Source organism: Lagopus leucura, unplaced genomic scaffold (assembly GCF_019238085.1).
Source record: "Lagopus leucura isolate 7727_CA_CO unplaced genomic scaffold, USGS_WTPT01 Super-Scaffold_741, whole genome shotgun sequence".
NCBI classification, from domain to species: Eukaryota; Metazoa; Chordata; class Aves; order Galliformes; family Phasianidae; genus Lagopus; species Lagopus leucura.
Window position 1 is genome coordinate 8,628,516 of NW_024962256.1, and position 16,923 is coordinate 8,645,438.

Below are 16,923 nucleotides of genomic sequence, written 5' to 3' on the forward strand. Positions count from 1 at the left end.
GATCTAAAAGCTTTCACATAACAATCTTTCAGAGTATAGAAGCCTCGATAAGCAAAATAAAGAAAAAATAAAATAAAATGACACCAAGCAGTGCCCCAGGTTGTCTGCTTTTAAATAAGAGGCTTCCCCCTGCACGCAAACCCAAGCAAAACAGAGTTCTTTATAGGAGCTCATTTAAAAAAAAGGGAAAAAACTGAGAAGAATGGAAAATTGTCAGTGACAGAAATGGAGACAAAAAGCCACGCAAGGACTGTGAAATCCCATCATTCTGAAGAGCCCCACAAAACCAGCATTGCTTGCAGCTGATGACACCACTGCTGGGTCTTGCTGTTGCTTCGTCAGCATCAAACCAGTTAGATGCCATTAGTACAGCTAATTTGTGACTGTTTCACGGAGAGCTCTGTGGTAAATTACAGTATTGCTGGGATTTGCTGGTTCTGATTTACAAGTTAAAAACTCAGCCGTGAAGAGGAATGTGTGTGAGGATGAGGAATGAATCAAAGTGCTATGGGAAACCAAAGCGAAGGAGCAGAGGAGTTATGAGTGAACTGAAAGGCTCTCAATGGAAGAAGAAAACAGAGCTGGTGGTGAGTTGTCCCGAATTCAGGAAGCCCATCAGGGAACAGATCAAGGCTTGGCAGTGCTTTCCCTGGGCTTGAAGGGCAGCTGGACCAGACTCATCATCTTAATAAACACACAGTGCCGTAGTGCACGTCATGCTTCAAAGAGAGTTGAAAGCCTGTTTTTCCCTTCCATCCACTGCAGTGCTGTAGCAAAAAAGGACAGTGATACTTCAGGAAGAACTGCATGCTTCAAGAGATCTTTACTGCATGGTGCAGGTTATGTACAATGCGATGCTGTATCCACAAAGGAGGAAAATGTTCACAAGTAACATCTTCAATATCTCTAAAAGCCTGAAGTATTCAGAGCTCATCAGCTCCAGGCTGATGAAGCCTTCAATAGAAGCTGGTGGGTAACATTGACAATTAATTACTTCTACCCACTTTTATTCCTCTCAATTCAGGCAGTTAAATGCAGACACAAAGTTGGATAATTATACTCCAAGCAGGAGGTGTACCATAAGCAAATGAGATACAGTGTCTAAATTGATTAGTAAATCTGCATACAGCTTTATTTAAGAGCAAGATATTTTCTTCATTACTGTGCAATTATTCATTAAAAGCCATCTGTTAAAAGCCAAGTTAATAAAATGTGGCAAGGTGTAGGATAACAACCAATGTCAGCTCATTGCAAAGTCATTTTCTTGATAGGGTTTGGTGGAAACCCATGTACTTTATTAGAAGAAGTGAAACTTCTCCCACAGAATTGAGGGGGAGAGAGCGGATGATGTTTGCAGAGTTCTGTTATGAAAACAAAAACATTTCCATTTCCCATTTTCAAGTTGGTTTTTGAGAATTAAACAGAACATTGCAGCTGAACTCTCCCAGAGCACTGTGATATTTAAGGTCTTTGCAAAATTTCAGTGAGTTTATGGAAAAACAAAAAACTGCTTCTTTTCCATGTGGAAAATTCCCAGTCTTTAATTGCCAATGGTTTCTCATTGTATTTCTAAAAGCCAACTTAATTGCTTTCAATACATTTGATTGTGCTTTTCCATATGGGAGAGCAGCACAGCGAGGTTTGACAGACCTCAGGGATCTGTCATTAGAAATCCTCTCATTAACCAAAGAGGCTGGAAAACGCAGCTGCACAATGCTCATAAATAGAATCACAGAATTGCTCGGGTTGGACAAGACTTTAAAGATCATTGAGTCCAACCACAACCTAACCATCCCACCCTAACTCTAACAGCTAAATCACATCCCTGAGCACCACATCCAAATGGTTTTTAAACACATCCAGGGATGGTGACTCAACCACCTCCCTGGGGAGCCTATTCCAGTGCTTAACAGCCCTTCCTGTAAAGTTTTACCTGATACATGCTCTTTAAACAGCAGAAGGATCCCAGCTTCTTCTCAAGGCCCCAGTATCTGCGTCACTGCCATTAGGAAGGCCAGGAGTTTTGGGACATAAGTAATTCAGCAGATTTTTTTATTTTTTTTTTTTTAAACTTTCCTGTCAACAGAGCAGGAAGGGTTGCTAGACAAACTTTTTTTTTCCCCCCCCCATAAATCTGATCTTCTTCCCCACTGCCAATTAGATTTTGCATAAGCATTTTGTTCCCAGCTCTTTTTCCACCCCATGGAAAAGCATGATGTTTTCTTTACTAAGTTGAAAAGTCAGCAAGCTGAGTGATTTGCAGAATGGAAAGCTTAAAAGAGCCTGGATATGGCAGAACATTAAGCTATGACTTTTTTTTTTTTTTTTTTTTTTTTTTAAAACAGAGAAGCAAAAGGTTTGGGCATGCCCAAATCCATGTGTCTGAGTGCTGTTTCCTTGGGCTTATTATGGTTCACAGGCACCAAGCTGATTCACTGTGCTTTCTCCTCTTCAGGAAGAGGAGATCAATCCTATTAAAACACAGAGCAACATTGACTTGTGTCTTCCACACAGGTCATGGTTGCCACAGTGAAGGGCTGCACTCATGAGGAGATGAATTGCTCTGCCTTGTGGGTAAGAAAACTACAGATTTTACACCTGCCTGTCCTCTGTGCCTTTACTACACTGGAGTTGATAGTAGGGGCTTCTGACCCATTCTGATCCCTTTGCCACACCTTTCTAACCCTATTTTATTCTGTAGAATTGAAAAACATTCCTCACATGCCTATATTGCACAAACCTTTTTGGTGTGTAACAGCCTCTATCCAGATTTTCTTTGAAATACCACTTGTATTAAATTCTAACGACAGTCTGTGCCTGCAGTTTAAATATTACATGATTATCTCAGCTAGAGTATCTTGAGGCTGATAAATTTCAGATAAGTAGCTGAATAAAATACATATTTGTAATTAAACTAACTTAAAAGCTCCAGAGCTTGGAACATGTTTACATAGAACCATCTTTGTACTGCACTTAAATCCATGACTAGAACAAGAAGGGCCACACAAATACACAGCTCCTTCTGTTTAAGAAATAACTGCAGATTGTCCATAAACATGAACAGAAACCTAGTTTGTAACAATTAGAGCACTACAGAAGTGCATGACAATATAATTTCAGCTGTTGAAGATGCATGAGAACACAACCACTTCCGTTCTAACTCTGTAAAGCCACATTTATCAGAAGATAGAAATAATGGGCTTTTCTTTTGGCAGCAAGCAGTCAAACTTTTAGAAAGGGTCTCATCCTTACCTTCTAATTCAGGTTGGTCTTTCTTTCGTATCCCTGAATGCACTTCAGACATAGGGCACATAGGGCAGTGTGGGCCACAAGCAGCCAGCAATCACGTCCCTCAAAAAGAGCAGAAATCAGAGCTCACCCCCAGCCGAACAGTCGCATCGTGACAATTGGTCATTGGGATTGCAAAGTTAGCCAGGAGGAAACCATTGCATCCTACTGTGTGAGCTCACTGAGCAGTCAGGTTAGTCTTCATTTAGCGTGGCCTCACGTGGCTGAAAACAGGCAGGAAGGAGGAAGCATCCTTGAAGGGGATGGAGAGTTTCAGTTACTCTATGCACAAGGTAGAGCGCAGTAATTATTTTGAGCAGGTACAGTGTGCTCTGCTGATAGAAAGGAGCAGAGAGATGCAAGCTGAGACATGCAGTTGTAATTTTCCCCTGAAAAACAAACAAAAAAAATAATCAGGGAAATCTTCACAGACACTTGACAGTTTTCAATTATGAGCAAGTAAAAAAAACTGATTGAAGAGAACCCTTCAGGCTTGCCGACACTTTGCTGGGAAAGATGTATTGGAAGCTGGAACAGGCTTTCAGTCTGGCACTTTGGACTGGTTGTCACTTGTCTTTCTTCTCAGTTCTGAACAGATGCAGACACAATTGTGGTACCAAAGTCCAGTGCAGATAAATGTCTCCACAGCTCTGGGAAGTGAGAGATCCTCTTAATATTTCAGGATTTGACAGCTTAGCGGAGGCGCCACCCATCACCTGTAAACATATCTCTTATATGGCTTCCAAACTCCTTTCCCTGGAGTTGGTGTGTTCCCAGTCAGACACACCTCAGACCACTCCATAACAAACCATTTTTGCATTTCTGTGCAGAATTGAGTAGTCTGTGTGCTGGTGTATCTGCTTTTAGCTGACCAGGATCATCTATTTCTTGGTAACTACTACTATGAATGCCACCAGATGCTCATCCTTGAATCCATTGGTGCTCTCTCAGGCTCCTAGCTCTAACCAGACTTGTTTATGTGTTGTCTTCAGCAAGAAGCCTTGATTATTGCACAGATCGTGTGCCATAAGTTGTCAGAGCACAACAGATAACACCACACAGTAAAATAAATCTGAAATATTAACGTTTCTCTCCTTGTTGGCATCAATCATGGCTTTTCAGCCTTTGTTTCATGAATGGTTTTGCTGGGTTGGTTTTCTTGTTTCACATTTTTGGTACAAACATATGGAATGGCCACATGTATATCTTTCATAACTTAATCCATGCTCTCCCAGTTCTAGAAGTCTTCTCTTAAGTAGCCTTTCCTAATAAAGGCAGGCAGCTGAACCCATTTATTTTTCCTCCGCTTGGGAATATTTTCCTCATTAAAACCCTTCAAATTCTTTCCACTAGTCTTTCAGTAAGTCTTCTACTAACTTTGCCAACATCAGGATTGGGCCTTAAATTCCACCTGTCATAGGGATGGAAGTCTTAAATGAATGAACAGAGGACAGAAGTAACATGAATAAAGAATAATACAAATTGCTAAAGAAAGATTACCTAAAATATCCAAACCCTGGAAAACTTGTGTCTTCACACCTCTAGCCCATGCTGCAAGAGCAGCGAGATACACAAGTAAGACTTCCCTCCCTAATCTTACCAGAATTGCTCAAAATATATATATTTTTTGGAGGATTACTTGTTCCTGAACAGTTTATTTCATGTATTGGTCAGAAAAAAGGCATTTTTCTTGTACTGTCTTTCTCACCTATGAGATTTTTCTTTGGGGAAAAAAAAATAAAATAAAACCAAACCTAACACAGAAGCCATAGTTTTTCAGATTCTTTTTGAAAACAACATGCTCCATTTGTCCCTCTTACCTTGTTATATCAAAGTAGTAAATAGTGCTGGAGACAAAACACACCAGTCTAACAGATGCAGCAGAATAGAAGGGAGATGCAGCAAAGTAGAAGGGAATACTTCTCCAGGAGATTAAGTAAGGATATTTTCTTGTTTAAAAAATAGTAATAAAAAAAATCAGCCCAAACACTTGAACCTGAGTAAATGGCTGAAGGAGAACTTACTAATGATGGCTATATTGTAAAGCATCTTCCTCCAGCAGAGCCGGTGGCAGATCAATAGGGCCATTTCTAAAGCTGCAGTCAGGCTAGATCCTAAGCAACTCAAACTGATGGTAGAACATATTTTCTTAGTGGGGCTGGAAGTCTGAGCAGACTCTTCCTTCTGTAAGGTCTGGCTTTCATGCTTCTTCAAAGCCCGTACCCTGTAGCTCTGGGTGCTCACATCAACAGCCTTTCTAAGAATTCACGCTCCTTCAGCACACAGAAAAGCAAAATGGCTTTCTTCATTTGTCTTGCTGTTAATGTGATAGATCTCATTTAGGAGGTTTTCAAGTGATGCATTCTCTGCTGTTCTGAAAATCACATTAGCAGACAACACATCCTTGGCTTTCTACATGCAAAACAGAGCACCTTGCAATGGGGCAATCAAAAAAACTGATAACATGAGACACAGCTCTGTGCTCTCAGAATCTCTGAGAGGATTTTAAGTTCAGTTTGGATAATGTATTGCCTCTTAGAATATTTATTGCAGGCTCTGCACTTTTTTTTTCATCTGCTATGTGATACAGCTTCCCATGGTGAAAATGATCTGACATAGCATTTAATAAAGTCTCACAGCAAGCAATTCTATCCTTTCGTGGATAAAGGTAATATCCTGGAATATTGCTGGATATTATATCTGTCTGCCTACCTATCTAGTCTACTCAACTAGGAGATCTGAGAAATGAGGGTTATCATTGTGCTTAGGAAAGCAACAGCTTTATTTCCATCAGGAATTAAAGGAGTCTAAGAAGGATGCAGAAGAATACAAATACCAAGAGCTGCAAAAGCAGTTTGCCTGTTTTTAGCTCAGCATCCAAGGGGAAAGGCTATTTTTCCTGCCTTTCCCATTGCAGGATCTCTGTGGGTAACTGGGAGACAGAGCCTCTACACTTCATAGAACAGCTTGGGTTGGAAAGGACCACAAAGATCACCTGGTTCCAACCCCCCTGCTATATGCAGGGTCGCCAACCACCAGACCAGGCTGCCCAGAGCCACATCCAGCCTGGTCTTCAATGCCTCCAGGGATGGGGCATCCACAGCCACCTTGGGCAGCCTGTTCCAGTGCCTCACCACTGAGTCACCACCCTTCTGAGCTGTGACAGATGAAGACACAGTGAAGGTTTGCTGCTGCTATAACCAGGGACACCACCCATACCAGAGCATCTCCAGGGGGTGATTTACTCACTGTTTCATCCCCTTTGCTGCCATGGATGAGACCATTTTATTTAATACCCAAAAGACAGAGTTGTTGTTCAGATCTGGTACGGGTTAAGCTGTCACAGGTTCTCACTAAGGAGAGATCACTTCTTAAGAATAAACATGTAAAAATCAGAGCAGAACTCTGAGATACTGTCACTGCAGGTTTGTGTTTGCAACACTACAGCATTGTGCCATCACTTTCATTACAAACCCATATTTTCAGTGATGCATGTCATGTCAGAAAAAGTTACTTTAAAGCAGAGGTTCAGCAGTGCAGCCCTCTGCCTGTGAGGCTTATGAAAAAACAATCCCAAACAATGCTTTAAATTAAAGATATTGATTTTAGCCAATTCATGACTCAGACAATAAATCTGAGCTTCTACTCTGCATCAGGAACCCTCACATCATGTGGTTTGGGTGCCCCTGCTGCTGAGGGAGGGGGCTGCTCTGGAACTGCGCTGCTGGTTTATTACACCAAGCAAACTGTTTGTTGATAACGAGCACAAGTTTGCTTCAACATTGCTTTGTCATCTCCTCCACTTGCCACGGCAGCACTTCCTCACTCCTAAGATAGGCGAATTCTTACAAGTTCACATACAAACATGCATGCAAGTATGCATTTGAAGAGTAACCTGCAACTTTATCTATAAGCATATGTTGGCAAAGAGGAACATCACATATTCAAGCTGCTATATTAGCATATACACTGTGAATGACACACATTCACAGTTCTTGAATTATTAAACAATTTAAAGCAGTGCCTTTTCATTATCTGCTAAGGAGACAGCTGTAACCAAACACATTCTGACCTGACATGCAGGTTAGAAGTACTAAAGCACGTGTTGTACATATCTAACAGGCCACCCTGAAGCACGTGCCATATCCTCCTCCCAGGACAGGTTCTTTGCCCTTCTGGCAGCCCAGAAGCCTCTTTTGTCAGGAGCTTTTGCCTTCTGATTAGCCAGGAGGGCATGCTAGGTCATGACCAGCTGGATGGGGCTTCGAGCAACCTGGTTTAGAGGGAGGTATCTCTGCCTATAGCAGGGGGTTGGAACTAGATGATCTTAAAGGTCCTTCAACCCAAGCCATTATATGGTTCTATGACCAGAAGAGCAGGGCATGGCTACAACATTGATATTTCAGGGAGTTTTGAGTGTTATAATGGCCTCCTTGAAACCGTAAATGAGGCCTTTAATTAGTCTTGCAGTAGGTCCTCCAGTGCTAGAAGCCAGAGTTGCTCCTGCATCATAAAGCACACATTCCTCTTTCACCTCCAACTTTCCCCCTTAGCATCATTTCTGGCCATAGCTACTTCAAAACACAGACAGTGTGTGTCCACCCACATGTGTCACTTACATTGAGCACTCGAGCTCTCCTGGTTGACTCCATCAGAGTTGCTTCTAAACAGTGGTGTGCATTGTCCACCTCTGCCACATCCCTCCAGAGCACGTGGTGGCTGTCACTGCAGCCCTGCAGGCAAAAGACCTTGCTGAGAAGGTGCAGGCATCCTCTGGTCTGAGGGACAGAGCACACAAGTCAGTCCTAAGCTCTGAAATGCCATTTGGAAGGGCAATTTATCTGAAGGGTGTCACTGACACTTGAATCTCTGCCCTGCCAATGTATGTTAGAGGCTTTCCTGAGGGAAAAAACCCACACTGTTGAAACTAATTGGATTGAATTTCTTGGTGTGCTCTCCAATAGAGATTGTTGTAATACCTTTTCCTTCTCCTGAGACAACACTGAAGAAGAGACAGATTATCAGATGCTAAAAAGGTCTATGAGGAAAAAAAAACAAAACCAACAAAACAAACAAGTAAAGTATCAGTTTTTAGTCCTGTTTGATTTCTCTCCACTAATTTGCAAGAAAGGTTAGAGTAAACAAATGCAAAATCTTCTGTGACTTCACAGAGACTGTATCAAGAAAAGGAAGAGGATTACATACAGAGAGGGGAATCTGTAATAGTTGGAAATCCAAAATAGCAACGCTGCTTGTAATACTGCAGGGGATGTTTTAAGACAACCTTAAGTTCTCTGCATTTAGGCAGTTTTTGTGGATGCTGTTTTTCATGTGAAAGAGAAAAGGTCACTCCAGCATCCTCAGTAGGGCTGCAGGACACTGCTTGCGTCTCCATGCATGGAGGGCTCCTGGCTCTAGCCCCCTCATCTTTCAAGCCCAGAAGCAGAGAAAAAAAGAAACCATTGAAGAGAACTGAATTCTAGCAATTTAAAGTGTAAGGAGCAATGGCAATAATTAGGTTTTTTCTTTTTCCTTTTACTCAGGAGAAAACCGCATTTCGTCAGGAAAATGCAAACATATTTTGGAGCTTTTTGTCGAAATCCTTGGGGATTTCAACTCTCCAACAAAACGTGAACATTCTCTATGAAAATATCATCTCAAAGCTGTGTTGAAGAGTGGAAGATCCTCAGTGGTGAGGAAAGGGATCAGTCAGCAGCTCCTTTAATTTTTCTCTCTTTACAGCTACCAGATCATGAGATACTCATGAATGCAGAGGAAATTCTTACATGAATACTGCTAAAGCATTTTCCTTCCCAGAGCTTGCCAAGAAAGCACAGGTGTTCCTTGAGCCCCAAGTAATAACAGCACAGTGCTCCTGGGTCTGGATGACAGGTATTCATGACAAAAGGAAATAATCTTTCTGCGTGGGAGATAATTGCAGGCAATGTTTATTATGCCTGGAGTTGATAAAAATCAAATAGTGATTAAAGACATAGACAAAACTTCATCGCTTTCTTCTTTTTCTGCCATATAATTAGATTTTGTAGCTAGACTCTCAACTACCAGGTGAAATTTAATATAATAAAAGTCAAAGGTGCTCTGGAATATTATGATATAAATGATATAACTGATCACTTCAGAGTCTCTTTCCTCACTTGCTTCTTCCACAAATCTTCAATTTTCTTGAGGAGCTGGTTTGCTTCTTTCCCCATTGTTCCTCTGAACCTTTATCAGAAGAGTATGTTAAAGGGGCAAATGTATTGTCTAGTAGACATGGAAATATTCTCTATGAATATGGGTTAAATTCACTTTTGCTATTATGGGATGGAAATCCCTTGAGACCAGGCAAGAAAAGCCTTCAGTAAGAGCTAACAGAATCACTCTTTGCATATAGCTTACAGCTGCTCAGTACTAATGTAGAATGTATACTTTCCAGATTGGTCTATCACTGACTGGCTGATCTTGGACTCCTGCTTTGCTTAATCTCTCTCTGCACATGGTTTAATTAAGTTCTCCTTCACTATCAGTAACCCAGATGGAGCATGCTGACAGACATGAACATGGAAGGAAGTAGCCAACACTTGTTATTTCATTCTTCGAGGTAACAAAATATTTACTGCATTAAAAAAAATAAAGAAGATGACAAGGCAGAGTTACAGTTGGCTGAAGCATTATGGTTTTTTAGAGTTTTATCCACATATTTTATGCCAGGGGCAAAACAAAGTACACTGTCAACCTCCTCACACAGGTTGCATTGGCCCCCACTTATTACAATGGAACCAAGTTGAACCAGCCCATAAACCACTGACAACAATCCATACAGCACTCAGCCACAGGGAACCCAGGAATTCCTCCTTTCAGGTATTAGGGGTCCTGGTGACCAACCAATGCACCATCTTTTTAAGATAACCCATCCTAATTAGTACACCACTGTTGCACCCACCTGGCTCACCAAGTGTAAGATAGTGGAAAGAGATGGTAGAAAGCACAGCAATGACAGCAGAGTCCTAGTCTGCAGCAAGTGAGGATTTGCTCAAGTGCAACAGCCACCAGTGCAGAAATAAAGAAAAGAAGCTTCCTACCTTCAGAAGGCCTCAAGCATGCAGGGAACTCCAGCAAGACCCCTTGCTTCCCTTGCCAGCCCTTAAATGAGGTCTGGGAAGGGGTGGATCCTGGCTCCAGCCTTTCCAGTCATTCAGCTGCATTGCATGCACCTGAGCTGCCCTGGGTTGGTCCTGCCTTCCCACCAGGTGCTCAATCACTGCTTCAAGCTGTGACTTTGCATTTCTGCTACAGCTTTCAAAAAACACAAATGCATTAAAAACATTTAAAATCTTCTCTCATCGTTATGCAGTTTTAAAGAGGTCTTTTAAGCAATCTAAGATATCAGTCAACAACAGTATGTTGTATTCACTGTGCACATAAATGATATAAAATCAATGAAATGAAAAAAAAAGAAAAAGATGAAATTAAAGAAATTAGCCTGATACGGATGCCATGTTTCTTAGCAGACACTAATCTCCCAATGAGATAAATCAGTGCTTGCTCTGTAGCTTTCTGATCCATGTATTTCAATCCTGTGTACATTTTGTAGCTTGCCCAAAGGGATTCCAGAAGCTGTTTGCCTGACTTTTCAGTGATTTCCCATCCAGCCTACGTGGCTGTCAGCACCTTTATCACTCCACATTTTCATTTTGCTTAACTTCATCATCAGTCCTACAGAGACTTCTGACTTCACTGGTGCCCCTGTGAGCTCCTGTAGGTCAGCAGCACCTCCTGCCCCTTCAGTGCCCACACTGATCAGCTCAGTTGCTTGCCAACTAGACTTGCATTTGTATTTTTTTCTGATTTTCACTTGTATTTTTGCTGGAGCATGCTCTGCTCCAGGACTGAGGAGATCCACTGCCCTTTAGATGCAGTAAAATGAATGCTCTGTTTGCTGGCAGCTTTAGAAAGCAACCGGTGACACCACAGCTGGGATATTATGGAGATAAGCTCCTGTTTGGTGTCAGTAAAAGATGACAGAATCAGCTCACACAGTTTATTGTGATCTTCAAAATTTGATACAAGAAGGCAAAATTGTTTTTCAAACAGAGGCCACTGTCTGTCTTGATTGCAAAGATAAAATGCCAGCAGAGCTGTCGCTGTGGTAATTTCATGCGAGCCCTACTTGTGGCTGGTGGCGAAATGATTGGATTTAAAACAGCAACCAACCATCTTTAATATTAACATATTTTGATTAATAGCTTTTGATTGCAAAGTATTGAAGTAGGTTTCCAGGTTCTACCCTACAACCTTTAGGCTAATAGCATTTTACAGTGAAAAGGCTAAACTGATAGCAGGAGCATGTAATACTGCTTTCCAAAGGACAGGCCTGGAAATAACTTAGCTATTTTAAAAAGGCTGCATGGGCTTATTGGAAAGGTTGCCTAATTCTTTCATTACCATGGCGAGCCAGTTAAAGCATTAATTAACATTTTGAAATCCTCAGAGATAGTGGACCTGTAGAAAATCTTCCAGGAAAAAAAAAAAGGGAGAAAAGCCTTATAAATACATTATCAATGTAACACAAATCCAAAGGGATCACAGACCCAAAATTACTGTTACAGGGAAATAACTTAAGCCTTTAACAGTCTGCTTCACCTTGAGCCTTGTAGTCCCTTAAAGACCTATGAATGGAATGTTGCATCCTCTGATTTGAAATGACATTAATTTTTCAAAAAAGGAAAATACTTAGGCAATGAAGTGGAGAATTTCAGGTGATGCACAGTTAATTGAGCTCTGAACTCCTGCTTCCATCACAGTGAGGGGAATGGAGAAAACTTTGTAAAAAATCCATACAATCACGTACAAATATTTTTTTGAACCCAAGTTCTTCTGCCCAGCCTGAGGCACAGATCCAAATACTGTTCCCTAATAAAGCAGATGGGTCTGGTTAGATGATCCCTATAAGCATGCTAACCTCCTCCCATACAGAACCTGTTAGAAAGAGCAGGGATGACAATCTGCTCGGTAGAACGACAAGATGTAAAAGTCATTTATTTCAGGTATCACTTCTAATAATGAATGTTTCCTGCAGACAAAAAAGTGAATAGATTTGAATAGCCAAGTAAAAATGAGACAATTAGAAGAAATGACAATACCGAGTTAATGGATAAACAGAAGTTTCTGAGAGTGGGTGCTCATGGATTACTTTGGATGTAGAAATAGGCACTGCCATCTATGTGTCGTTTTTAAAGCCTTCTGTTGCCAGCCTCTATTTTTGTCTTTGCTGAGTGAGAAGAGAAGGAGCTGGCCCAGTTTAAAACAAGAGGAAATTGAAATACTGCATGTTTAAAAAGAGCAAGTGTGACAAAAATGATTTCTGCTCTGACATTTTGAAGAACTATGGGGTAAAGAGAACCAATTCTGTCTAGAAAAGCACGGCTATGACAAATGCCACTTAGTTATCAGGACATGGGACCCATTTTCCCAATTTTCCAAAGGCAATTCTCAGTCACTTAGTGCATACAGCATCCTGGATCATATTTCAACAGTTTCCAGAGGCTGGAAATGCGCCTTTCCAGAAATATGTTCTGGGATTTGGGCTGGAGATATGAATTCAAAGTGATGAATGGTGAAAGAGCTGATGGATAGAAAAATTAATTCCCCTCTCTGATATTGTTCTAAATGTTGCAATACTGTAGATACATTCTTTTAATTCTATTTCCAAATATTTCAATCATTTGTTTGATGGAGTTTTTCAAAATATCTATAAAATTGTGTTAATTTTCTCATTTGTTACTCTTTCATTTGTATGTAAGAAAGAGGAATAAGTTAAGATGTAAAAACAGACTTAGAATGAAAAAAAATCAGAAAACAAAAGTCCTCTTCAGTTTTTTTTTTTTTTTCCTAATGTGAATAAAGTATAGCTAATTAATTGAAAAATAGAAAGTTCACTTAAGCCCTGTGGACTGAGCTTTTCTTTGAGGCCTCCTTGTTGTCTTTGTAGGCATAAGGCTGGTTCATCCATGAACTTTCTCCTTTAGGTGAACACCATTTCCTATGAAAATGTATAGTTTCCAATGGGACTAATATAGCTCAGTATGAAGTGTGACTCAAGATGTGCCTCATTGCTAATATTGTCATTGAATGACTCTAAAATATAAATTGTGAAAATGTGCTGGAACATGTAATTTCACATCTTACATTTGCAGAAATAACACCGAAAGATGAAGTTGCACTCAAACTGGGGGTGACTGAGCTGCTCATCCACTAATTGGTCCCCGGGAAGAAAGCTTTCACCTTGCTCAGAAACAGCCTGGAGATAAAGAGAGCAGTGCCACCCACCTACACACGTCTTCCCACCTAACTTGAAGGCTCCCAGGCCTCACTGCTGCTGCTGAGTTGATTTCCTTAGCTGCCCTTGCAGCCCTTAAAAATCCATCCGGCAGGCAGAAGCGCCAGAAGCATCAGCCATCTGCCTGAGGACCTGACGTTTCTTTGATTCCGTGAAGCAAACTAACAGTGACAACCTGGGCATGAATAATTCACTAGGAGGGTTTCAGTGAAGTGCTGTAGCTCTTGCGGCATTCATGTCCACAAAGTGAGGAAAGTGAAGGTTCCATTTGCTCGTTCCCCAAACTGGTGGCCTGTGAGAAGCCATCTGACCAGAGGCTTAGATCTCCTTCTGCACGGTGATGCAGAGGTTGTGATACTGCAGATGCAGAGAAGAAAGCGTTGTCTGCTGCCTGACGTTTTCAGTGGAGCAATGAGCTGCCTCATTAAGTCTGTCTGCCATCCTGACAAGTATGTAGATGTTACACAAGTCATTACTTACGTTATCTGTGCAATGCGTACAAGACGAAATTCTGGTTGCTGAAGTCAGTGAAATGTCTACCATCAATCCAGCTGAATGATGACTTCATGAGCCATTTTCTGTCTTGTATGTGTAAAAAAGGGTAAGATTTTGCTTTTTACAGTGTGACACTTGACCCTCAAATAATCAGTGGAAAGATACTGCTGTTACTCAAGGTCGGTTTAATTGACTATGAAAGGAAATAATTCATAGAACCATAGAACATCCTGAGCAGGAAGGGATCCATAAGGATCAGCTCTGCAGTTCACGAACAAACTCTCCAAACAGCAATGAAGCAAAAAGCAAAAGCTGATGGAAGGAAGAGGATATACCCATGGGCTGTCTGCAGGCATGTGGGCTTCCCAGAGGAAATTGGCTGTCTTAGAGCTGGCTAAGACTGTGATAGAGGAGAAACAAACTCTTCCATGTGTCAGTATTCTTATTATTAAAGTCCTGAGAAGCTTGTACACTGTTGATCAAAGGAAGAAGAGGAGACAGTAGGGGAAAAATAGTGCAGTGAAAACATGACACTGAGATGCCAAAATTTGATAGAGAAAGTTGGCAGCTGCATCTTTCAGTCCAAAGGAAATGTATCAGTTCTCAAATGCATCTTCAGGTTAGATTTTCAGTTAGTTTTCTTGGTGTTCTTCAGCCTTAAACACTGGTTTCCTACGAAATGAGTGACTGAAGTGTTTTAGTTAGGTCATCAAATAATCTCTTATACCACATATATATAGGATACAACCTCAAAAAATTCTGCTGATCCCAACTAGCTATTTCATAATCTCAGTAGAGCAGCATGCAGAAAAAAAACTTTTTCCTTTATGAACACTCCAGTAAAGACAAACCTTCTGTCTGTGTGTCACAGAACTTTTGAACCAGAGGTCAGGCCTAAACATTGGCGATCTCATCAGCTTCATGTTTTTCTGTCCATTGCCAAATATAGACAAAAATGTAATACAAACTACCAAATGCAGAGTGATAAATTAACTTCTTATCTAGAGAAGTTTCATATTGTTGCAATATTCCTCCTGTTTAGCACAATATCGTTACAAATCATATCTCAGTCAAGGTAGCCTGGTATGCATGTGGTATGTAGGCCACTAATCCATTAGCTGTAGTTTTAAAAAATAGCAAGAGATTTGTGTAACCCTTCTAGAACAAGTCATTTGTGGATAAATTTCGTTATTTGATTGAGATAAGGCCTCTGGGATCCCTCAAAGATAAGGTCCTCATTCTGTACACACTTCATGTTTTTATCCCCGTGAATTTACAACCTAAATAGAGGAAAGGGGTGAGAGCTTTGGTGAACTGGTGTCTCCGTGGTCATAGAGAACCCAGGTCTCCTGGTCATCGGCCCAGTGCCCATCTGCCAGGCCATAGCTTCACAGAGCCACCTCTGCTTTTTAATATTTGAAAACATAGTAAATATTGTGTGGTTTTATGTGATTGACAATGCAACAAATGTCAAAGGAGTACTGATTTTCCAAGTCAAGACCAAACACTGTCAGAGGTCGCTGGTGATAGTTGTTATTTGTTAGTAGTGCTTATTGCTCATTCATAATGTAGTCTGTCATTGAAATATTACAAACAAAACATGCAGGCCCCACCGCTAGGAGCTCACAGGCAAGCTGTGCAAAGCATTCATCCCCTCTACCATGGTAAAATATGCACAGCAAACTCCTTCTGATTTGTATAAAATGAAGCTATTTGTTGGATCCATCATGCTCACTTAGCTATGCAAGATAAATAAATCCAGAAACACTTAATAAATATCCTCAACTGCAGGGATTAGCAGCAGGGGAATCAGTTATGTAAAGTATGTGGGCCTTTGGAGTTAGACATACGCGTCGAGACTCAAGGCAGTCATCAAAAGAAAATTTCAGCTTTCCCTGAACTTTAGAGTGCTTTTTCACTAGACTGTAGATTTAAGCCCTTTTTAACTGATGGATTTTTCTTATGAGTACAGGGAATGTAGCTTTTTCTTAACCCGCCCCCCCAAAATTTGTACAAGAATTATTTGGTAGGAAAAGGCCAAACTGTCAGAAAACTGTGAAACACGGAACTAGGAAGATTCATTCATTTTGGCTGATAATTACTGAAGCATGAGCTGGATCTACTGCTTGAAGGTAGCTTTTCCACACTGATAGGAATGTTATCGGTGCCACATTGAACCCTTGGGGAACAAGGGTTGGGAGGAGAGAAGTGGGATGCCAGGTTTCAGGAGAAGTAGCTGACACCTGTCTCGCTCCAACTTATAGGAGGGAGATGAGGTTCTTTTAATATCTGTATAGCGGGCGTGAAATTAAGAAACAGTGGTTCAAATACAGGTTATAGGTCCCCTTTTTATCCTTCGTCCTGACATTCCTGGGCGCTTGGGTAAGAGTCATGTGCAGCGCCTCCTGAGATGGCCATCTTCCCTGAGATAAGTCCACACAAAACACCGCTTCACGGCCATTGAGCTGCGGCTTACCTCTCTCTCATTGCCCCTGGCCTTGTCTGTCTGTGTCCCTCAGACAAAGGATTTCTCAACCCTTGCCCAGGACTTGCTTGGACTGTTTGTCTGTGTCCCCAGCAAGCTTTGAGACAATGATGTAAAAGAAAAATCTCTTACAACACCATACAGAGGTGGAGGGCTTCCCTTCACCCTGGGGCAATGTCATTGCCCCAGTGACAAGATGCAGCAGATCTGGCCTTGTGTGCAGCATGGCAACGTCCAAATTACCCAGAGCCGGTACTGCTGCTGGGCCTCGAACGATTTGTGTGGCTGGGGCCACGTAGGGCTGCTTAGGACCAAG

The 16,923-nt window shown here is 41.3% G+C and overlaps 1 long non-coding RNA gene across 1 annotated transcript; it reads right to left on the minus strand.

Annotated features, from left to right (window-relative positions):
* Positions 1 to 4,324: 4,324 nt before the first annotated feature.
* Positions 4,325 to 10,394, minus strand: LOC122175716. Its single transcript, XR_006177486.1, has 3 exons — positions 10,371 to 10,394; positions 7,908 to 8,066; positions 4,325 to 4,699 (listed from the first exon to the last, which is right to left on the minus strand). It is a non-coding gene; the product is annotated as an uncharacterized LOC122175716 (long non-coding RNA).
* Positions 10,395 to 16,923: the final 6,529 nt, after the last annotated feature.